Source organism: Ursus maritimus, unplaced genomic scaffold (genome assembly GCF_017311325.1).
Source record: "Ursus maritimus isolate PB19 unplaced genomic scaffold, ASM1731132v1 scaffold_20, whole genome shotgun sequence".
Classification (NCBI taxonomy): Eukaryota; Metazoa; Chordata; class Mammalia; order Carnivora; family Ursidae; genus Ursus; species Ursus maritimus.
Genome location: NW_024424453.1, coordinates 23807801 through 23831316, shown reverse-complemented (window position 1 = coordinate 23831316; position 23516 = coordinate 23807801). Strand labels below are relative to the sequence as shown.

At 45.7% G+C, this 23516-nt stretch overlaps 1 long non-coding RNA gene across 1 annotated transcript in view; it reads left to right on the top strand.

The window, feature by feature from the left end:
• The first annotated feature begins 1671 nt into the window (after positions 1-1671).
• The window catches only part of LOC121104271, a 211626-nt gene continuing 189781 nt past the window's right edge, over positions 1672-23516 (top strand). Inside the window, exon 1 of the long non-coding RNA XR_005836560.1 lies at positions 1672-2273. This is a non-coding gene — a long non-coding RNA (uncharacterized LOC121104271). The remainder of the gene's footprint in view (positions 2274-23516) is intronic.

Sequence of the window (23516 nt, the reverse complement as noted above, 5' to 3'; positions counted from 1 at the left end):
TAAGTATACTCTTTATCCCCCTTATCTATTTCTTTCATTCCCTCAATCACTTCCCTTCTGACCACTACCAGTTCTGTGTATTTAAGCTCTATTTTTTTTTAGTCTCTTTTTTTTCTTTGTTTATTTGTTTTGTGTCTTGAGTGAAATCATATGGTATTTGTCTTTCTCTGACTGAATTATTTCACTTAGCATTATACCCTTTAGCTTCATCCATGTTGTTATAAATGGCAAGATTTTATTCTTTTTTTTTATGTCTGAGTAATATTCCTCTGTGTGTGTGTGTGTGTGTGTGTGTGTGTGTGTGTGTATGCCACATATACTTTATTCATTCATCTATGGATGGACACTTGGTTTGCTTCCATATCTTGGCTATTGTAAATAACGCTGTTATAAACATATGGGAGCATGCATCCTTTTGGATTAGTATTTTTGTTTTCTTTGGGTACATACCCTTAGTGGGATTACTGGATCATTTGACAATTCTATTTTTAATTTTTTGAGGAACCTCCATACTGTTTTCCGTTGTGGCTGCATCAATTTGCATTCCCATCAACAAGCACTTCCTTACTTTCTGACACAGGAGAACCTAGGCTCATCTTGCACATTACCTTCCCCAGTTCTATCCTTTGTGTAGTTTTCTATTATGTGGACTTTCTTCCAGTGATTTGTAGAAATTTTTTTATTATGGATATTAGCCCTTGCTAATTATTTTCTCAAATCTGTTGTTTCACTTTAACCTTAGATTATGGTATCTTTTGTCATGCAGAGGTTTTACATTTTGATCTCTTTATTTGATAGGATTTTTCCCTTACCAATTTTATTAATATATATTTAATTATTTTTTCTAGTGACTTTGTAAAATTTCCCACTTTTTACCTTTAGGTGTTTGATTTGCTGAAAAAAAAATTTAAATTACTATTGTGCATGAAGATTTTATCTTTTTTTTTTAATGGATAGCCAGTGGTCTCTACACCATTGTTGAATAGTGAAATATTTCTCTATTTATGTGAATTGCCATCTTTATTTTATGTAAAATTCTCCCCATATTTGTTGGTCTGCTTCTAGACCGTTATGTTCATTAATCTGTGATATATTTATCCTAATTATGAAGCTATTTTTATTATTAACTTTTTGATGTCTGATAGGGCAAGTTTGCTCATTGGTCTTCTCTTTCAAAATTGTCTTGATTCTTCTGCATATGTTTTCCTTGAGATGAATAATAATAATAGTAATAATAATAATAGTCACCTTATTAGCTTTTTTTTAAAGCCTATTATGATTTTGAGTGAGATTGCATTGTTAATAGATTAATTTGAGGGCACTGATGTTCTTATAATTTCAAATCTCCCCATGTAAGAACAATACATCAAATAATTTATTTAGGAATAAAAATTTGTATAAAGATTTTAGTTTTAAGTAATCTCTACATCCAATGTGGGGCTCCAACATACAACCCTGAGATCAAGAGTCGCACGCTCTACTGACTGAGCCAGTCAGGTGCCCTTGTTTAGTTTTTTAATATCAGAGTATTAAAGCTTTCTCCATATAGGTCTTATGAATTTCTTCTTAGACTGATTCTTATGGTATTTATTTATTTATTTATTTATTTATTTATTTGCTTTCATGAATAGGATATTTCCTTTTTCTATCACATTTTCTAATTACTTATTGTAGGTGTAAAGGAAAGGTATCCCTTGCATTTCTTTCCTTCCTTTTCCCTTTCCCTTATCTGAGGTTAAATTAACTTGTGGATGCTGAGTTTTATAACTGCACTTTGTGGTTATGTGGGGGGAGGATGTGTCACTTAGTTAGTCTCTGTAGGTGGGAGCTTCCCATTTTTCCTAGGAGTCTCCAGACTCTATGCTGTCATCCTTTTGTGGTCTCCCTCACTGACTCCACTTGGGCCAGATATCACTGCCTGCTTCTAGCAGGTTAAGAGATGAAGGAGAGGATGACCCATCTGGCTGCTCTTTCAAGCATCCTTTGTTTGACTAGGATAGTCTGGAGCAAAAGCCGTCAGTGTCTCTGTTTATAAGACATGCAGAAATGTGGGAGACCCATCAAGAGTTCTCTCCCAACACTCTCCTGCTCTTGGGGTCCACCACTTCTGAGGTTTGAGTAGCCTTAGGGTCCTGTCTGCTTTTATGTACTAAATCCTTTCAAGCTTGAATTTTCTCTTTCAAACCATATCTTCTCTGTTTTTTATGTTTCAGAGATTCCTGAAATTTCTGGTTTGTAGAGAGCACTTTGTCCAATTTTCCAGTGCTTTTAAGGTGAGAAACAGTGATCCTGGGGGTCTGGGGTGTATCAATAGGAATTACTGTGGGGCCTGGAAGAGGGTGATCTCAGACATCCCTTCTGTTCCAATTGGTCAGCAAGCCATGTTGATTATTGCTTTAGAACCTCTCTTAAATCCATCCACTTCTCTGCCATTAATTTTTTAAGACCTTCATGATCTCTCGCTAGGATTATTCCATTGGAATGTTAGCTCCACAAGAGCGGGAATTTGTGTCAGCTTTGTTCACTGTTCCCTCACTGCCTAGAACAGTGCCTGGAGATTTATTTATTGAGTGAATGTTTTTTTATTTTTTAGTAACAGCTTTGAGATGTAATTCACATACCATAAAGTTCACCCTTTTAGGGTGTACAATTCAGTGGTTTTTAGTGTATTCACAAAGTCTTGCGTCAGTTACCACTATCTACTTCCAGAACATTTTTATCCACCCCTCACCAAAAAATCCATTCCTGTTAGCAGTCACTCCACATTCCCTCCTCCCTCAGTCACAGGCAACCACCAATCTATCTTCTGTCTATTCTGGACATTAACATAAATGAGATCATACAATATGTGGTCTTTTGCGACTGGCTTCTCTCACTTAGCATTGTGTTTTCAGCATTCATCCATGTTGTCATATGTATCGGTATTTCATTCTGTTTTGTGGCTGTATAATATTCTACTGTATGGATCTGCCACGTGTTTGCCATTCATCAGAATCTTGCACATTTGGATTGTTTCCACTGTTTGCCCATTTTGAAAAATGCTCCTATAAACATTTTTGTAGGGGTCTTTGTGTGAAAACATGCTTTCAATATTCTCAGGTGGAATGGAGTAGAATTACTGGATTATATGGTAACTCTTTGTTCAACTTTTTTGAGGACCTGCCAAACTTTTTTCAAAGTGACTGCACCATTTAACATTCCTACCAGCAATTTATGAGGGTTCCAATTACTCCATATCCTCACTAATACTTGCCCCTTTTCTTTTTGATTATAGCCTCTTAGTGGGTGTGAAGTAGAATCCCAGTATGGTTTTGATTTGCATTTCCCTAAGAACTAATGATGGTCAGCATCTTTCCATGTGCTTATTGGTCATTTGTATATCTTCTGTAGAGAAATGTCTATCCAAGTCCTTTGCCCAATTTTTAATTGGGTTATTTGCCTTTTTATTGTTGAGTTGTCGAGTTGTAAGAGTTCTTTTTGTACTCTTAAGGAAAGTCTCTTATCAGATACATGATTTGCAAATATTTTCTTCCATTCTATGGCTTGTTTTTTCATTTTCTTCACGTTGTCCTTTGAGGCACAAAAGTTTTTAATTTTTATGTTCAGTTTTCCTATTTTTTTTCTTTTATCATTTGTATTTTTGGGCATCATATCTAAATTAAATAAATGTTTGGATAGTTTCTTTTTTATGTTTAAAAATTCATTATAAAATATTATGAAATATTTTGGAAGCATGATCTAAAACATTTCACTTATGCAAGTTTTTAATAAAAAATTTTTTTTTCTGGGGCGCCTGGGTGGCACAGCGGTTAAGCGTCTGCCTTCGGCTCAGGGCGTGATCCCGGTGTTACGGGATCGAGCCCCACATCAGGCTCCTCTGCTATGAGCCTGCTTCTTCCTCTCCCACTCCCCCTGCTTGTGTTCCCTCTCTCGCTGGCTGTCTCTATCTCTGTTAAATAAATAAATAAATAAAATCTTTAAAAAAAAAATTTTTTTTTTCTTTCCAAATTTTCTTGGATAAATTGACATGTAACATTGTGTAAACTTGGGGCGCTGGGTGGCTCAGTAGGTTAAGCATCTGCCTTGCTCAGGTCATGATTTCGGGGTCCTGGGATCGAGCCCTACGTTGGGCTTCTTCCTCAGTGGGTAGTCTGCTTTTCCCTCTGCCCCTCCTCTCACTCCTGCTCTCTCTGTCTCTCTGTCTCTCTCTCTCAAATAAATAAATAAATAAAACCTTTAAAAAATTGTGTAAATTTAGGGTATACAGTGTGTCACTTTGATACATTTATGCATTGTAATATGATTGCCAGTGTAACAATTTTTATCACATTACATGTTTATAGTACAGTATTATTGTCTATTGAATAGTTTTTTTTTTTTTTTTTTTTTTTTTTAGAGAGAGAGAGTGTGCACACATGGGGGAGAGGGGCAGAGGGAGAGGAAGAAAGAGAGAATCTTAAGTAGGCTCCACACCCAGTGCAGGGCCCGACTTGGGGCTTGATCTCACGACCCCACGATCATGACCTGAGCCAAAATCAAGAGTTGTGGGCTTACTGACTGAGCCACCCAGGTGCCCCTCTATTGAATAGTTTCTTCACTACTCTTCTCTACCCTCCATCTTCTTGTCTGTCTTTTACATTATAATGAAAGTGAGTGTTCTAGAAAGATAATTTATCAGCCACTTCCTATTTTAAATCCTGATTTGGCTTCAGTGGCTTCCTATTGCTTTCAGGAAAAGTCTAAAGACTGTTTTATGGCTAGCAGGCTCTCAATGACATTGTCCGTCATATGTACTGGTGCCCTGCTTTTAGCTCTTGTTCGATCAATGACTCCTGCTCATTCTGTCTCTTTTCCTTTCTCATGAGGACCTATGGCTCTATATATGTGAAAGAGTAACACTGTGGAGAGATGAAATTACATAGGACCCTGACAGCATGAAAAAAATGTCTTCAAAATGGGCTTTGTGTAATAGAAATAATATTCAGTCCTAGAAATCCCAAGTGTGTGTTAATAAGGAACGAGTTTATTTCAAAGGCTAAAGCTGCCTTAGATGGTGATCCGAATGACTTCTTATCAACTTGAATGCCTTTTCCTGTGCAGTGTGCAGTTACTCTCAGGGTGAACACTTCTGAACTCCCTGGGAGAGCTGAAGCCTTCTCTGATTTCAGTGTAATTCAATTTAAGCAACGCTGTCATAGCATCTGCAGCCCGGAGCTGTTTCCCACCCAGATATCACAGTTTAGGGTAGACTGGAGGAGGCAGGGAGAGGTAGACTGGAGGAGGCATGTGTCCCCAGTCTTTCTTCTTGGGAGGTGGGGGAATGGGAGGATGGGATTAAGAGCATCTACTCTCTGCTTGGTAAGGTGCTAGCTGCTTTCTATATATTATAGCACTTAATCTTCACAATGATCTGCTGAGGTCGGTATTATACCCATTTATACAGAAGCCTGTTTCTTTTGGCTGCCCAGATTCTTCTCTCATTGAGCATGAGTTGCCCCATCTGAGAGCAGGAGAACATGAAAACGCTCCCATTTTGGCTCCATTCTCCTCTGGTCCTAGGTGCAGTCATAAATGTGGACTTGTGGAGGGGGAGAATGTTTGACTGGGTCAGGTGTCTTTTCCTGGAGCTGACTTCCAGGGCTTCTCTCTACCCTCCTGGCATGTTTCTCTTTCCAGCTCTTGGTTCTCATCCCTGCTGTGTAACATTGCCTGCCTCATGACCACAGTGTCTGTATCTCTTTCTAGCTTCCCTGGGCTTCGGGTGTGGGGGGCTGCAGTGGGTGCAACCCCATGGTGATTTCTCACAGGGCAGTAGGAGACTCTCTGCTACCTTTCCCTCAGCACCAAATCCTTGGTCTTGGTGCATCTGCTGTATGGGAGATGCTGGGTCAGTGCTGGGGTGTGGTGGTGAAGGTGAGAAACACAGTTCCTGCCTTACAGAGCTTACCTTCTTATGCGGGAGACTGTTAATCAAGTAAACAAACATAGTCAGCATCGTTATACATTTCAATAGGAGGTAGAAATGAAACAACTGGGGGACTGTGCTTTAGATTAAGTGGCTGGCACAGATCCAGCTGAGGTGAGAATGATGAACTGATGCGGTCAGTGTTCCTTGGGCAAGAGTGACACAAAGGTCCTGAAGACAGAAAACTTGGTGTGTCTGGGGAACTGAGAGAAGGCTTGCATGGGGTCTGGAAAAAAGAATGCAAGGTGGATGGGCAGAGATGGGCAGGGACCAGGTTGTGTGCAGCCATACAGCAAAGGGGCTTTGGGTATTTTTCAAGGTGTGTGGAAAGCTGCTGAAAGATTTCAAGCAGGGGAGTGTGTGATAAGACTTGTTCTTAAGAGATCTGTCTGGTCCTGTATGGAGTCTGCACTGGAAGGAGCAGTGCTTCATAGGAGGGAAAACAGTGCCTGGGACCAGGTGGTGGAGAGAGGTGGAAGATCTGAGAATATTCAGGAGGGAGTAGGTTCAGAGCATGCTGTTTGATTGGATGGAGGGTTGAGGGAGAGGCAAGGATGAAGGAGGAGAAGCAGGTCAGGTCAAGCGGGCAGGAGCACAGCCCTCCTGCTTTAGATTCCTCTGCTTCCTTGCTTCCTCCCACTTTCTTTATCCTATCCGTCCCCCCACCCCAACCCTCAGCCCCCAGCTGCAGGAATTCCTCCCTCTTTCCCACTGCTTGGGGAAGCCACCTTCACAGCTTCAAGAGTTTCAGGTCCCCCAGCTAGCGATCCTGGCTTGGCCAAAACATGGCAACCTCTTTTTCCATTTAACTTGGCTGAGTTTTCTGTTAAAGGAATTTTATATCATGAAACTAGGAAGAATGGAAAATAAATTACCTTACCAACATCAAACTTTTGCAAAAGGAGGGTTTCAGAATGCAGTCTTATGTGTAATGATAATTTAGCAAACATCAACTAAGTTCCTATGGCTGGGTTTGTTGCTGGGAATCAGGGTTGAATTCCAGTGGGTTTCTGCCCTTGGGAACCCTCAGGCCCATGGGAGAGACTGAGAAAGGTCAGCCTCTGGTCAGGCTTTCTTAGGGGTGCAATTGGGGGAGTCCAAATGAGGTGGGTGTTGAGAGAGATCATATTCTTGTCCTGTTCGACACAGAGCCATGCCCTGGCACATCGGCCTGCAGTGGATTTACTGGTCAGACTGATGTGAAAAGGCTGAAACTATGGGTATTGGAAGGCTAACTTGGGCTTTGCTCAACTAGTGTGTGCCAGCTCTAAACTTAACCTCCTGGTGTTCCTGGGCTGGCAGGACTCCTTCATGTGCTAGCAAAGAGAACCATCTACTGTTGGGGCCTGCGGGGGCAGTCAAAGACTCGCTGGGTGGGCAGCCGCCCGAAGCAGTCTGATTCCTTAGACTGGACCTTCCTTGTCGGATTCAGGGCAGGGGCTTGCTAAGAGCAGAGGTGGGGGCAGTAGTCTCCTGGCTTGGCCACTCAGCCTGAGGGACAGGAGCTGGGCCTGCAGAGCCCTGCGGGGAGTGTAGGCCCGGGGGATTGCCCTGAGCTCCTGAGCAAGCTCTCAAGTGAAGAAGGTCACTAGGTGGGTGACAGGTGGGGCCCTTGGGGAAAGGGGAGACAGGAACCTCTGCTGGAATGTTGAAACAGACACCCTCCACGTGGCAGTCACGGTGGCCATCTGTCCCAATTTCTCAGGAAGGTCCCCACTTACCATAGTTAGCTGTATTTGTGGAGAAACATGCATTAAAGTTGAATCCTAGATCTGCCACATGGCTATGCAACCTCCTTTAAGTTTCTCTTTCTGGGCCCATTTTTACACCCATAAAGTGAGGGGTTGGGTCTGGAATCCATCAGTAAGCAGCATTCATTCTGTAGAGCCCACCTCAGAGTCCACGTTCCCTCTCTGGCTTTTCCCTTCTTCTCCTTCCCTCTGCTCTTATATGCCCACCCTTCCAAGGGCCCCCGAGGCCCAGACTCTTCTCTTGTCTATCCCAGGAGGCAGCTTGTTCTGTTGGTCTTGGGAAACAACATCTCCAGGACAAAGCACACCTTCCCTGCTGATCCTGATCACTTTTCATGGCACAACTTTGATGTGTATGTGGAGATACTCCCTTCCCTAGGGGTGAGGTGCTCCTCCATCCATTTTGGTGAGGGACAGGGTGGACTAGAGGGCCTTATTTCCCCCCTTTTCGCTACCCTCTTCTCTAGTTTCCTGCCTTGTTTCATAGTATCTAGATTGTGGGATCTGGAGCTGGACAGACTTACATTCTGATTCCTGCTCTGTCTCTTCCTGGCTATGTGATCTCTCCAGCACCATTTGTTGAAAAGATTTTCTTCCTCTATTCAATTACCTTGGCATCTTTGTAAAAATCAATTCACCTTATATATGTGCATCTATCTGTGGACTTTATTCTGTTCTATTGACCTGTATGTCCATATGCCAGTGCCATTCTGTGCTGATTACTATAGTTTCCAGTAAGTCTTGATATCAGGGAGTGTAAGTCCTCCAACTTTGTTCTTCTCTTTCAGAGTTGTTTGCCTATTCTAGGTCATTCTGCATTTCCTTATAAATTTTAGAACCAGCTTGGCAAATTATTAAAAAATATCCTGCTAGGATTTTGATTGGGATTCTTTTGAATCTATAAACCAATTTGGGGACAATTGCCATCTTAATAATGTTGGGACTTCCAATCCATGAACATGGGATACCTCTTCCTTTATTTAGGTCATATCTATTTTTGTTGTGAAGGTCCATAGGTTTTTAGTTTTACTAACTAAGCACTTCCCGTTTTGATAGGGGGATCTGGGAATATGAAAAAACTCTTCTCTCATGACTGCCATCTCCCCCAAATCTCTTTTGCTAACTTCTTGAGAACAATCTTAGTTCATTAATTTTCACTTTTTTCATTACAAACATGGGCATTTGTGACTGTAAGTTTTCCTCTAAGCATTGCTATATCTGTATCTGACAAATTTTGGTGCATAATATTTTTCAATTTACTTAACTTACAATGATTGTCTATTTTCTCTTAGGACTTCTTCTTTGATCCACTAGTCATTTCAAAATATGTCCCTTAATTTCCAGACATATAAATATATTTTAGAGTTTGTTGTTGTTACTGATTTTAACTTAATTGCATATAGAGAACACACTATTATGATTTCAGTACTTTTCAGTTCACTGAGATTTGTTTCATGGTCCATTATATGTTAATTTTGTCATTTTTGTGTGTACTTGAAAATAACTTTTATTCTTAAGTGTTGGGTGCACTGTTCTATAATCGTCCCTTTGTTACATGTTGTTAAAATGTTCTTTATCCTTATTGATTTTTTTATCTACTTCTTTTAATAGCTACTGATTACTTAATCTCTATTTTGAGAATTTCTTTCTTTTCTTGGTAGATTTGCCCATATTTGAGGGCATATTACATGTCTTAAGGACATATTATTGACTGCATACAAATTTAGAATTATTTTATCTTCTTGATGAACCTAACATTTTGTCACCATGAACTGGCTCTCCTGTTTTCTAGTAATGCTTTTTGCCTTAAGGTTTTTGCTGACTAATAATAGTAGTCACACTGTACACACACTACTTCTTTAGGTTATTGAGTGCATGGTATATTCTTTTCTATCCTTCAGCTTGTAACCTTTCTATTTTAGTCCATGGGAGCTGCTATAGCAAAATGCCATAGACTGGCTGGCTTATAAACAACAATAATTTATTTCTCACAGTTCTGGAGGCTGGAAGTCCAAGGTCATGGCACTGGCAGATTAGGTGTTTGGTGAGGGCCTGCCTCTTCACAGATAGCCTCCTCGCACTATGACCACACATGGTGGAAGGGGCAAGAGAGTGCTGTGGGGCCTCTTTCATAAGGGCACGAATTTCATTCATGAAGGCCCTTCCTTCACAACACAATCACCTTTCAAACTGTGAATTTTGGGGGAACACAAATATTCAGACGGTGGCATCTTTCTATATACTTATGTTTTATATGTTTCTTATTTATTTATTATTTTACATTGAAGTGTAGTTGACATACAGTATTCTATTAGTTTGAGGTGTATAATATAGCTATTTGACAATTACATACATTATGAAATGTTTATCACAATAAGTGTAGCTACCCTTGGTCATGATACAAATTGCAATATTATCGACTCTATTTCCCATGCTGTACTTTTCATCCTCATGACTTATTTATGTTATAACTGGAAGTTTGTACCTCTTAATCCCCTTCACTTAATTTCTTCTTCTCCCACTCCTCTCCTCTCAGGCAACCACCAGTTTTTTTTTTCTATATTTATGAGTGTTTCTCTTTGTTGTTATGTCGTTTGTTTTTCATTTGTTGTTTTTTAGATTCCACATATGAGTGAAATCATATGGTATTTGTTTTTTTTCTGCCTGACTTATTTCTCTTAGCATAATACCCTCTAGGTCCATCCATGTTGTGGGAAATGGCAAGATTTCATTTTTTTCAATAAAGAATGCACCCAGCTTAGTTTATTGATTATGGAAAATGATACGTAATTTATTGATACATAATTTAAAAGATTTTATTATGTTATGTTAGTCACCATACAGTACATCATTAGTTTTTGATGTAATGTTTCATGATTCATTGTTTGCGTATAATACCCAGTGCACCATGCAATACGTGTCCTCGTTCATACCCAACACCAGCCCAACCCATCCCCCACCCCCTCCCAACTAAAACCCTCAGTTTGGAAGATTTCATTTTTATGGCTGAGTAATATTCCACTGTGTATATATACCACGTCTTTTAAAAAATTATATGTGTTTTTATTTTTATTATTTTGCTACTTTCTCTATTTTTACCCTATTCTTAAAAAAATTTTTTTATACCCCATTGTCTTTATACATTCATCTATCTATGCACACTTAGGTTTGCTTCCATATCTTAGCAATGGAGTGCATGGGGATACACAGATCTCTTCAAATTAGTATTTTCATTTTTTTGGGGGGGTAAATACATAGAAGTAGAATAACTGTATTGTATTTTTATTTTTTTGAGGTTTATGTTTTTCTTTTTATTATTTTTAAAAACACTTTATTCCTGCTNNNNATATAGCATTGATTATGTTGTATTATGGTTAGTGGCCAGTGTGTGGATCTCTGGAATCCTTTTTTTTGTTTGTTTTTTTGAGTAAGCTCTATGCCCAGTATGGGGCTTGAGCTCACAATTCCAAAATCAAAAGTCACATGCTCTGTTAACTGAGCCAGCCAGGTGCCCCTTATGTTTCTCTTTTTAAACAGATATGTTTAAGTTAAAAAATACTTCTGATAGCCTTTCATTTGGGTTTTTTAAATTGGAGCATTTTGTCCATTTGTATTAAATGTATTTGAATCTACCATCTTACTATATGCTGTCTATTTGTCCCACATGAGGTTGCCCTTTTTTTTTTCTTGTCTTCTTTTGGATTTGTTTATTCCATCTTTTCCCTGTTAGTTTTGAATCACATACTCCTTTGCTGTCCTTGTAATGGCATCCTATAGGTTACAATGTGTGGTGTCTAGGGCTTGCTGTGCTGAGTTCTTAATCAGCTCTCCACTTTGCTGCCTATGTGTGTTGTGTATCTTTTCTTCTTTACGTAAATCTGATGGGTGCTGCCCCAACCATTTTGCCCCGACCATACTACACACCCAAGGCTGTCTGTGTGGCAGATTTTATCGAAGGGTTTGGCAGAGCAAACAGCTTAAAGGGGAATTTTAGACACCTTTATTCTTAAAAGTCCCATAATCATTTTAACTTCCAGAGAATTCTCTCTGTTTGCCTTAACTCTTGTTTTTGTCCTATCCCAGCTCAGGAACCATGTCTAGAGAGCCTCATTGCCAATGATCAACCATGCCCATTTGTGAGTATTCCTGAACAAATGGCAACTATAAATGTTATTACTGAGTGCTTACTATGTGCAAATCGATCAGTCAATCAGCAAATCTTTATTGGGTTCATACTTCATTCTTGGTACTTCCTAGGCATAGGGAGGGACTCGCGCTCTGCACGGTGCTTAGCCCATCTCCTGTGGTATCTAATGTAATCCTCGTGGCAGCTGCACGAGATAGGTATGATCGTGATCCCCTCCGTGCTGAGAAAACTGGGGAGATACGGCTTAGAGTTGCCAGATCACCTGGCCAACACAGTTCTCTTCCTAAAAGATATTCTGCCGTGCGTTTTGAAGTAACATGTTTTTACACTGTGTATTGGAATCAAATAAGATATTGCATGTAAATCATCTGGCTTGTCAAATCAAAGTTGCTCAGGTAATGTTAGTTCCGTGTAAACTGAAATAACAACCACAACAATAAAAGAAACAAAACACGAAGGCCGGTAACCACCTGATCCTAAGAGGTATTGGCTTTGACGGACTGTTTTTAGAACAAGGCGGGAAATAAATGACCGTCCTAGCAGGGAAGCCAAGGCGCTGCACTGATGCATGAGCTCCACGTACCTTCTCTGGGGTGGGGATGCGAAGGAGAGGCGGACGCCGCTCTGGGTCTGGGGGACTATACCGCCCAGCCCGGCCCTGTAATGGCAGCGGGGAACTCCCCGGATGTTTGGCACTGAGCCAAGCTCTACCTGCAGGCTCTCATTTAATCCTTAGAAAAACTGCACGGAGCAGGTTGTTTTTCTTTTCGGATTAAGAATCCAAGGCCGAAGAGTACCAGTCACTTGTTCAGTTTCCTTTCGTGTAGGCCCTGTGAGGATGGTCTGACTGGTCTTTCCAAATGCTTACCTAACCCTGCGCCTGTGTCAGCGTGGAGGCTGGGGCTGGCCTGGTTCGGGTTGCTGCCTCGGCCCTGCCACATGGGTGGTATAGAGGCAGAGCGTCTTTGTGCTGTGACCCCACCGCCCCAGAATGGTCATGCCACTGGAGAGCCTTGTGGCTGCTTGGGGTCAGAATAAACAAGTTATTTGAGCACATCCCTGGGCTCTCCCCTGCAAGCAGAGCCATTTATTACTGAGCGGACCTTGCCCATGCCTAGAATTGCCCCATTGTCATGGTAGCTTTGGACTTGGAGATGAAGTTGCCCGTGGAAAACAGGCTGGGTCCTGCGTCTGCCACACGCTCCCACAGCCTCCTTGGCTTCCTTGTCTCACAACACTGGTTCTCCCACACGGCCTTTATCAGATTAACCTCTGTGTCTTCCCTCTTGCCGTGGACACTTGGGGGCACAGATCAAGTCCTAATCATCCTGAGATGGGGCCTGGAAGTGGGCAGGTAAATGCTTCTTAGATGGATGAAATGGTATTTGAGCCCTGATTGTGTGCCCTTAAGATCCTTTAAGTTCCCAGCCTGGTCTCACATTTATTGAGGTTAAATAGCTTTCTGGGCAGCCTTCCTTGACCACTCAGCTCCTCTGAGCCTGGGGTCAGCACCGTCTGGCACTCTGTGTCTGTAGGCCCAGGATCTCTCTAGTTTCTGCTGCCTCAGCTGTGTGTGGCTGTCAAGGCCTCTGGCCCCAGCCCAGCCTTGTGGCTCTTCTAGTCCAGCTCACTAGCTTTGAAATGCTAATTCTCTAAAGTCAGACTCTTTTTTAAAAAACATATTTTTTTATTTGAGAGAGAGAGAGAAAGAGAGAGGGCAAGCACGGGGGGGGGCAGTGGGGGAAGGGGCAGAAGGAGAGGGAGAGAGAATCTCAAGCAGATCGCTACTGAGTGTGTAGCCAGACTCAGAGCTCGATCTCACAACCCTGAGATCAGGACCAGAGCCGAAATCAAGAGTCAGACACTTACCTGACTGAGCCACGTGGGCGCCCCTAAAGCCAGACTCTTTATGGCCTTCTTCATCTTTTCACCAGCCAGCCTGTAGACTGTCTCCCCTTGGGCCAGTGTCCATCCCGGTCAGCTCAGCTGGGACTCAGCTGGTGGAGTCACATGGCCCACACTCTGGCAGCCCGGGCAGCAGACGGTCTGCACTGGCAGAGTCTGTACAAGGGAGCTGGGGGCAGCAGGCTCAGTGACGTGCATCTCTAACCCACTGACAGCCACGCATGGACTCAGGGCTGTTCACCCGGACTCTTCTCCTTCACCAGCCTGAGCTCTGCGGAAGTGGTGCCCACCTCTCATTTGTGTCTGGATCTTCAGTGCTCAGCACGTGGCCTGGTCCGCGGTGATAGTCAGTAGCTGGGAGCCACGCAGGGACGCTGATTCTTGTTGGGGTGGGCCGCAGGTTCTACCGCGGGCTTCGTGGGGATCCAGACTGCGGTTCGGCAGGGGAGTCTGCTTCTGTTTGGATCTACCTGACCGTAAGTAGTCCGAGGCCCAGCTCTGGTCCGCAGGGCCTGAGCCTGGGCAGTGTTTAGCAGCGGCAGCTGTGGTTCAGGAAAATCTCATTGCTTGTATGTTGCATCAGTTCCCAACCTGCACAGCAACGGAATGTCTCCAAATAGGATAAACAGTAGAGCTGCTCAGGGAGCTTGCCCCCCAGCTTGCGCTCACCGGAGCAGAGCATGCATGGTGGAAGCTGGCTGCCTTTCTCGTAGATACTCCCCCTGTGGCCCTGGGAGTGTTGCCCAGGAGCTGCTAATTTCTGCCTGCCACTTGCAGGGAGAGGAAGGGAGTGTTGTGTCCTGCGATCAGATGGGTAGCTTCCAGCCGATTCCTGCTCTCACCATCCCCACCCCCCCTCCTAGCCGCTGCTTGGGAAGTTTTCTGGGAGACCTTCCCTAGCAATGGCAGCTGTTCCCAGGCCTGAGTGGAACTGGCCAGTCCTCCTCAAACCAGGAGGAAGAGTCTATAGCTGGGGATCCCCTTGAGGTGAGGCTTTAGTATAGCCCCTCCGAGGGCACTTGGGTGGAGGTGGGTGGCATGGTGTAGCGGAAAGGGTCAGAACAACCGCAGTTTGGACGTGGGCTCTGGGTGACTGGAAGAAGAGGGGATACATATGGGGAATTTAAGAAACAAAACAGATAAACATAGGGGAAAGAAAAAAAAAGAGCGGGAAGCAAACCTTAAGAGAGACTCTTAATGACAGAGACCGAACTGAGGGTTGCTGGAGGGAGGTGGGTGGGGGATGGGCTAGATAGTGATGGGCAATTAAGAGGGCAGGTGTTGTGATGAGCACCAGGTGTTACATGTGAGTGATGAATCACTAAATTCTACTCCTGAATTATTATGCTAAATGTTAACTAACTAGTACTTAAATAAAAACTTGAAACTTTATTAAAAAAACCAAGGAGAGGGGAGAAGCATGTGGTGTTCCTCAGAAGTGGATTTTGTGGGGGCATTTGGAAGCGGTGAAAAGAATGTGCTAGGTCAGGAGGGTGCTTGCCGTGACCCAGGGATCAGGTGAGGAAAGTTGGACGCGGCTGGCAACAAGGAGAAGGGAAGGTGAGAGGGAGGCCAGGAATCTGAGAATAGGAAACCGGTCATGGTGGCTGGAGCAGAGAGGAACAGGGGTGAGGACAGCCCCAAAGCAAATTCCCACATGTTGTGTCTGGGTGCGGGGAGAGGGGCAGAGCTGACAGGACCACCCGGGCCGCCTTGGAGTGGGAGGGTGGGATCGGAGGTGCTGAGTATGCTTGGCTCTAGGCAGGCCAGGGGGTGTGCGGCTCACAGGGCCGGAGTGGCTGAACACAGAGCCCTGCTGGAGGGACGTGGTGTGGCCGAGCGGGACTCTGCAGGCTCTGCTCTGGCCTCACCACACACTCCTAGCTATGTGACCTCAGGAGAAATCCCTAACCGTTCTGAGCCTGACTGCAACGTATCAGCTCCCTCCCCCGACCTTGAGGCAGTGATTACAGCTGCTGCCCTCCAGTTTACCGAAGGAGAGATAGAAAGGAGCCACAGATACACGGATAAAGAAACGAAGGCATACGTGCAATGAAATAGTACTCAGCCTTAGGAGGGAGATCTTAAAAAAAAAAAAAAAGAGAAAGAGGACGATCTTGTCATTGGCAATGACATGGATGACCCGGAGGATATTATGCTAAGAGAAATAAGCCAGACACAGAAAGAAAACTGCATGATCTCACTTAGATGTAGAATCTAAAAAAGCCAGATTCACAGAAGCAGAGAGTAGACCAGTGGTTACCAGGGGCTGGGGGTAGAGGAAATGGCCTGGTCAAAGGATACAAAGTTGTGGTTATAGAGAAGAGATAATTCTCTGGAGATCTCAGGTACAATGGGGTGACTAAAGTTGAAAATACTGTATCGAATACTGGATATTTGTTAAGAGTAGATTTCGGCTTTCATCTCACACCCATAACTCTGGGAGGAGCTGTGTGAATTAGCTTGACTCTAGTAATCGTTTCACTCTGTATATGTGTGTCAAATCATCATATTGTGTACCTTAAGTATATACAACTTCTGTTTAAAAAAGGAAGAAAAGAAGGGCGCCATGGCCAGACTGAGTCCAGACTGGGCGGTTCCGTTTCACAGGCCGGAGAACTAAGAGCCTGGAAAGGCCTCCGTCACCCAGCTGGCCCGCCGGGGCGGCTGGTGGGTCCTCATGTGGTACCGGTGGCCGTGCCTGCTGGCCTCGTGGCGGCTGCTCCCACCCCCGTTAGCTGTTGACACACAAGTGCCCTGCTAAGGAAAATATTTTCATTCTTTCATTACAACATTCTCGGGCCTGCTTAATCATATTTTTCTTTGTCTTTAAAAACAAGCTTCTGTGTGGTTTTCTACCTTTTGCTGCTCTTCTCAGGACACCCTAGAACTGAGCCTTACTGGTGTTTAATGCCTTTTCATGTGTCGCCGCCCTCTGGCTTCTTTAAGGGAGTTGAGGGCGGGAAGCTGCTGAGCCCCTCCAAGTGCCTCACTCCACACCTGACACTTTACATCCGGGGATCTTTTACCAGCCTCACTTCTACTCTGGGAGAAAGGTATCACCTCATTTTGCAGAAGAAACTGATATTCAGAGAGGTTAAGTATCCCGCCCAAGGTCCCACAGCTGTAAGTGGTGAAGCCAGAGCTTGAAGTGGGATTCAGGCCAATTTGATTTCCAAGTCAGGGATTATTCTGTTAATAGATCTGCTCTGCTAGTACCCTGATCTGATCTCTGGCACCAGCCTGCTGGGGTGACCTAAAGCGAGTCCCTGACAGTCTCTGTGCCCGATCACACCCTCTGGGTGTGACAGCTCATTGTGGAAATGGGGGAATGAGGAGGATAGCTGGAACTCAATCCCATACACTGCTGCCAGGTTGTGACAGAAGCAAGAATCAATCCATAGAGGTGTTTGCTGGAAGCCCAGGGATCACGTGGGTTGAAGGAAGGGGCGATCCTTCACAGACAGGAAGAGGAGGAACACGTCTTGGATGAAGCCTTGCTGTGCTACTATGGCCGGACCTGTTTAATCCTGCCAGCAGTCCTCTGAGGAAGGCACAGCACTGCCCACATTTTACAGACCAGGAGACAGAGCTGAGATGGCCTAAGGGCACAGAGCCGGCAGGGATGGAGCAGAGTTCCAGGCCTGGAAACCCAGCCTCAGAGCAGTCCTCCATTGCTCTGTGGCCCAGAGCAAAGCCTCTCCATATTGGGCCTTGGTTTCTTCAGCAGTAAAATGTGGGGTCTAGCCCTGCTGGCTGCACGGCCTCGTGTCCAGGTTAATTTCACTGAGCTCTAGTTTCTTCTTTGAGCCTCCCACCTGCTTCACCTGCATCCTGACAGCCCCTCTGGGAGTCCAGGCCTGGCCTTCCTCCCCTCTGTCAAACACTCCTGTCTGGAGACAGTGTGGGGGTGGGGCACGGGGGGGACAAGACAGTAGAGAGTTACCCTGTCCTGCTGCAGCCCTCCCACTAGAGCCCCATCTATGTGGCTGGTGGGGTTGGGGAGAGGGCGGGTGTGCTGTGGAGGGGAAGGGGCTATCATTCGATGCATGGAGTTCTTCTAGGCTACCTTCCCTCTCTGCCCAATAGGGCCCCCAGGCCCTGCCCTCTACTTCGGGGTCTCCCCCATCCCAGGGTCCTTTGGTTTTGACATGGCTGATGATGAGCTCTGGCCCCTGTCCCAAGCAGGGCAGAGCAGTTGGAGGAAAGTGTATGAACTTCCTACTATCTTCAGCTGTGCCTCTTTATTCTCAAGGTCTTTTGGTTGTGAAGCAAGGCCTGGGGCCTTGAGTGGCAAGATTAGCGTGGGAGGTGTTTCCCTCCTGCTCTCTGTGGTGAAAGCCGAGCGTACTTCCCTTCAGCCAGTGGCAGAAGCTATACCGTAGCCTATAATGACTGACATGAAAATCCCCACATGCAGAGAGTCTGGGTGGGGCCTCCATGGAAGTAGCCTTGGACCGAGGAAGGGTTGGAGTCAATAAGCCTGTGTTTGAATCCAGGTTCTGCCTCTCAATTATCTGTGTGTCCTTTGGCAGGTTACTTGCCCCTCTGGCCTCAGCTGCCTCCTCTGCAAAATGCAATAACTCTGCTCACCTCTTGGTGTTGCTGTGAGGGCTAATGAGGCTGGTGTGTGCAGAATATATAACAGGGCCCACACAGCAATGTCACGTCCAGGTGAAATGGGTCTTTTGTGGATGATCACACTTTGTGTCCCCAGCCCAGCCTCTCGTCACTCTCGCATTCATTCCGCAGGCTCCCCGACATGACCTTTGCAGGCTTGTCTTCTTCCTTCTCCCCAGATCCACACTCTTTCTTCCTTCTGCCAGCAGCCTCCTCCAAGCCCCCCTCTGAACTAGCTATCGCTCTGGAAACCAATAGGCCAAACAAATTCTCACCAGTATGTGAACTACTGATAGGATCTTAGAATTTAACTCTCCCGTGGGTATTTGTATTGTAAAAGATTATTATTTTTTAAGATTTTATTTTTCATTTATTTGAGAGAGAGTGGGAGAGAGAAAGCACTAATGGGGGGGGGTGGAGCAGAGGGAGAGGGAGAAGCAGACTCCCCTCTGAGCAGGGAGCCCCATGTGGGGCTCGATCCCAGGACACTGGGATCATGACCTGAGCCGAAGACAGACGCTTAACTGACTGAGCCACCCAGGTGTCCCCAGATGATATTTTTAAACCCCACTTTTTCCAACTTTGGGTCTGGCGCACAGATGCTCAGTAAAGGCTGGTTAAGTGAAGAAGTGAAAGGACCTTGATAAAGTTCTAATGGTGGAATTTCAGTCATGTATTCATACATTTAGCTCCTTTACAAATATTTATTTTGTGTGCTAGACAGTGGGGATATCTGGATGGATCAAACAGCCACAGTCCTACCCTTACCGAGCTTTTGGTGCAGTATTCCTATAGTGGAGATAATCAGATAATGAGCAAACAAACACATTGCTATTTACAAATTGTGATAAATTCCTTAACTGAAGTAATAATGCAGTGTCTCTGTGATATGGTGTGACAGGGGGTCCTAATTAAACTGAGGTGATCCTATTCCCACTGCGGGGGAAGATTTGGGAAGACCTTCCAAAAGAGTTAGACTTTAAGAGGAAAAGGAGCAGGGCTAGCCAGAAAGGATGTCCTGGCTTGCAGGCCTTCCTGGGCTCTGTGACACCCCCTCCTGGGCCAAGGCCTCCTGCCTGTGCCCAGTCCTGCATGCACGGTGCCCCTCCCTTGGGGGGCCCTCACAGTGGCCCATGTCTGCAAGCCTCCAGGGGTTAATGCCCAAACTCCTGGTGCTGCTGCTGACTGTTACCCAGAGAGGCTGCGGCAGACTTCCCTAAATGCCCAGGCTGTACACTCTGCCCTGGTCTGCCCGGGCCCTGGTCCAGCACATGTCCCTGCTGTTTCAGAGGAAGAATGAACTGTCCTCCTGCCCACGGGCTTTTTAAGGACTTGTCTGACACCACATGCCTGGCTTTGATAGCTGTCCTGGACATCCAGACCCCATGGAGATCAAACCTTCATTCAAGCCAAAACGGAGGTATTTTAGACAATAGACCAATACTTGAAAATACGGTCTTCTTCGCAGCCATATGAGTACTTAGTCGGGGATCACTGGTGGAGTCTCTGAGGCTGAGACGTTTCTCCCAGCCCTGAGGGTCAGACTGCCTGTCACCCCTGCACACATGCTTCCTTCTTCTGCTTGTCTGTCACAGCCTGTGGCCACATCACCTCCAGAGCCTTCCAGGACCCTCCTTCTTGGTTGTGCTGCTTGTAGGCCACTCTATAAAAAAGCTACTCTACCATCCCAATTGTTTACCCTCAGTCCTCCTTAAGCCTTTGTTGGTCCTCATGTCTGAGTGGATAAACTTGCTATTTGAAGTCAGGTCTGGGTTCGAATCTTGTCTTGACCACTCACTAGCCTTGAAGGTGGCAAAACAGGGTTGCCATACAATTTATCATCTCAACTGAAATACTTCTGAGAGTGAATTGCAGAGGGACAACAGGCGTGAACTAGGACCGTGACCGGTGCTGGGAACCTGTTCGCCCTTTATTATACACCCACAGGGGCAGCGGCTTTCCAGGATGCGTTGTGTTGGGGGAGGAGCTGGTTTGGGCTAGTCTAGCTCATGCTCACTTCCCACTTCCTGTGCTGGTCACGGGGGCTCCGAGGTGAGGGAGCCTGGGCCCCCGTCATCCTCTCCTTCACCCCATGCAGTGGGGTGTGACAGTGTCTGCCTGGGGCCGGGGGAGAAGGTGGAGGTGCTGGCCTGGACATCCTCCACTAGGAAGGCCGGCACGTGAGGTGCCATTGGGAGGAACTCCCCAAGGGTGTCTTTCTGCTGAAAGGGGAGGAGGTAGGAGAGATGAGCCGGAGGACATGAGCTGTGTTCGCAAACATGCCGGTTGAGGCTGGTTAAGGGAGACTGATGCTGCAGAGAGGCCTGGAGGCCAGGCAGGGCCCAGAATCCGGATGGCTGCTCTCCCTGCAGTGGGCCACTTCAGACGAGAAGAGCCTGTGACCTTTTCCATTTCCAGAGGTCCTCTGGAAGCCAGCCAGCCTGGCACCAGTCCCCGACTCAGGGGGCCCAAAGCTGCCAGGCCACCATGCTCTAAGGCTCTCTGGGTTTCCAGGTTTATGGAGCGATATTCCCAAGGCCGAGGGCAGGCAGGGGGCCGGCCCCAGTCTGGATTTCAACCTGCCCAGCCTCGGGGACCGTGCCAAGGCCCAGAGCTCACTCTGACCCCCATGTCCCAAGGCAGGGCAGACTGAGCCTGTTCTTGGGGAGTTATCGATAGTAGAAGCTGCCATCTGAGATTGTGGGGACCAGAAATGGGAGAGAGGGCAACGGGCTCAGCTGACTTCTCCTGTCTTTGGTTGCTGTGAAAGCCTTCACCCTGGGGGCTGGGAGGCGGGGAGGCTGAAGGCAGGGAGACTTGGCACTCCTCCAGGAAGCCATGCCTGCTTTCTCTTCGTCAGGTGGCATTTCAGGTGTAAGGAGCCACTTCAGAGGATTCTTGGAGAGCAGAACATACCAGGGAATAAACTTGGGAGGATGAAACTGCTTATTTCTGATTCTCTGCAGAGCTTACCTGTTTGTACTACTTTGGCCATCCCCAAACACACAGTTATTCCCACCTCCGTGTCTCAGCATTTGCTGTACCACCTGCCTTAAATGCCTTCCCCTTTTTTGCCAGTCCTTTGAGGCCCAAATCCAGGCCTATCTCTGAAAAGTCTTTGTGACTTTTCCAGCCCACAGAGACCTTTTTCCTCTTAGAGTTCATCCTATAATGTGTGCCCAAGGGACACCATTCAGGTCTGTGGCTTGTGCAGCCTCCCATCTTCCACGTGAAGGTCCCGTCTCTCCAACCAGCAACCTGCATCACCAAGGTCACTTTGTCTCCACTAGCCCACAGTGGTGAGCAGGGACCCGACGCAGCACCGGGTGCAGGCATGCAGGAAGCCCCAGAATCAGAGGAGCCACATGTAGACCTGTGGGCTGGCGTTGTCCTCAGGTGGGGGCAAGGTGCCCATGCAGTCTCAGGCTCCAAAGCCTGGAGGTGCCAAATGGTTTTTATTCTACTTGGCATTTGTCACTCACCCAGTTGGCTTGTAGGGGTAGATAGCAAGCATAGTCCCATCACTACCCAGCCATCCTTTCCCAGTTCTCCAAAGGGGTGATTGTCCTTCTGGACCTGTGCTTGAATTGTCCCCCTTTTGGTAACAGTGGTGTCGAACTGGCAAGCTCTTCTGCCCTGGAGATGGTAGGAAGTTCACAGAGACAAAGAGCAGCCTCAGACAGTGATGCTCTGGTTTTTAGATTTCAGGGTTTCTTGGCACAATTCAAGGAGGTTAGATTACCCCATATAGGACAAATACATGCATATTCTCATGATTGTCTTATTTTTTTTTCTGGCATTTATCAGCTGCCTCTTATTCATTGCCTTGATTTCTTTCCAAAAGACAACTACATTCATTCCAAAATTCTGGTTGGGCCCAAAATGTCGAGGGATTGGACCCTGCCATGTGCCAAGCCATACGCCTGAATCTCTGATCATTCAACAGGCCATTCTTGTGACATCCAGTGGAGGTACGGCCAGAATGCAAAGGAGCTCCTGGAGCCCCTCATCTCAGAGTGTGAAATGTGTTCACCAGAGGAGTGCTCAGTGGAGGAGCTGTTCATAACAGGGCTGCCAGAAGCATTTTCTAGCTAACGTACTTTTGGGCCACCTGGAGCTCAGACCATCTGTATCCTGGTAGCTCATGCTCCCTTCTCTCATGAGAATGGTCCCCTTGAAACTTGCCACAAGTGTCTAAATATGCCAGGCAAGCCAGGAATCCAGTCCTGATCCATCTGGAGCACAGCCTTTTCTTCAGGCCTCAATTTATAGCAGTAGATAGGGGTGATGGACATACCCATTTGAAAGGCCTTCCAGAGTGGTGAGTTCATTCTGTCCATCTCTGTAGCTAGTCCTTCTGGGAATGCCCCCAGAGTATTCTTACTTTCAACACTCACACACCCTAGACTAATTAGAGGACCATTGTTGACTGCTTTTGGGAAAGGGGGAGAAAAGCACATTCCAGAGGACACATGCCACTCTTGATATCAAAGTTTCTCTAGTGGAAGGTTACCTTGGTTAGATTTCAGTTGCAGGCTGAAAACACTTCACTCTGCAATGTTGTTAAAAACCTTCAAAAAAAAAAAAATCCTCCTGTGGTATGTTTCTAATTTAAGATTGAAAAAATATTTCTATTGTGCCATATATAGAGTAACCTAAAACCCAATAAAAGCTCCGAATTAGGGCCGGACAGAATGGTTTGAATTAAGCTCAGGTAGAGGCAAGGACACCGTATCTGTTGGCTGGGGCTGCTGGCTCTCAGGCCAAAAGGCAGGTTCAAACTGGGAGAATGGACCTGCCAAGTCTGGAGAAGAACCAGCTCTTCTGCCAGATTCGATGCTCTTGGCCACTGGCCCACAGGGCTCTGATACTGTTGTCATCTGCCCCAGCCCAGGAAGGGCCTGACTATTGCTCTTCGTGTCGTCTTAGTTGCTTTGCAGGTTTCTCACTGGGGCATAGTTTATTCGATTTGTTGGATATTTATTATTTTTTCTTTTCTTGAGGTGTCTGCCAGCCTTTGCCTTGCACCTCCCTTTCGAGAAGCTGCTTATGGCTTGGTCTTCTATCCATGCCGTGACTGCACAATTTTTTGAGCTGAGGCTAGACTTCCTGGCTTCTGTCTAGTGTC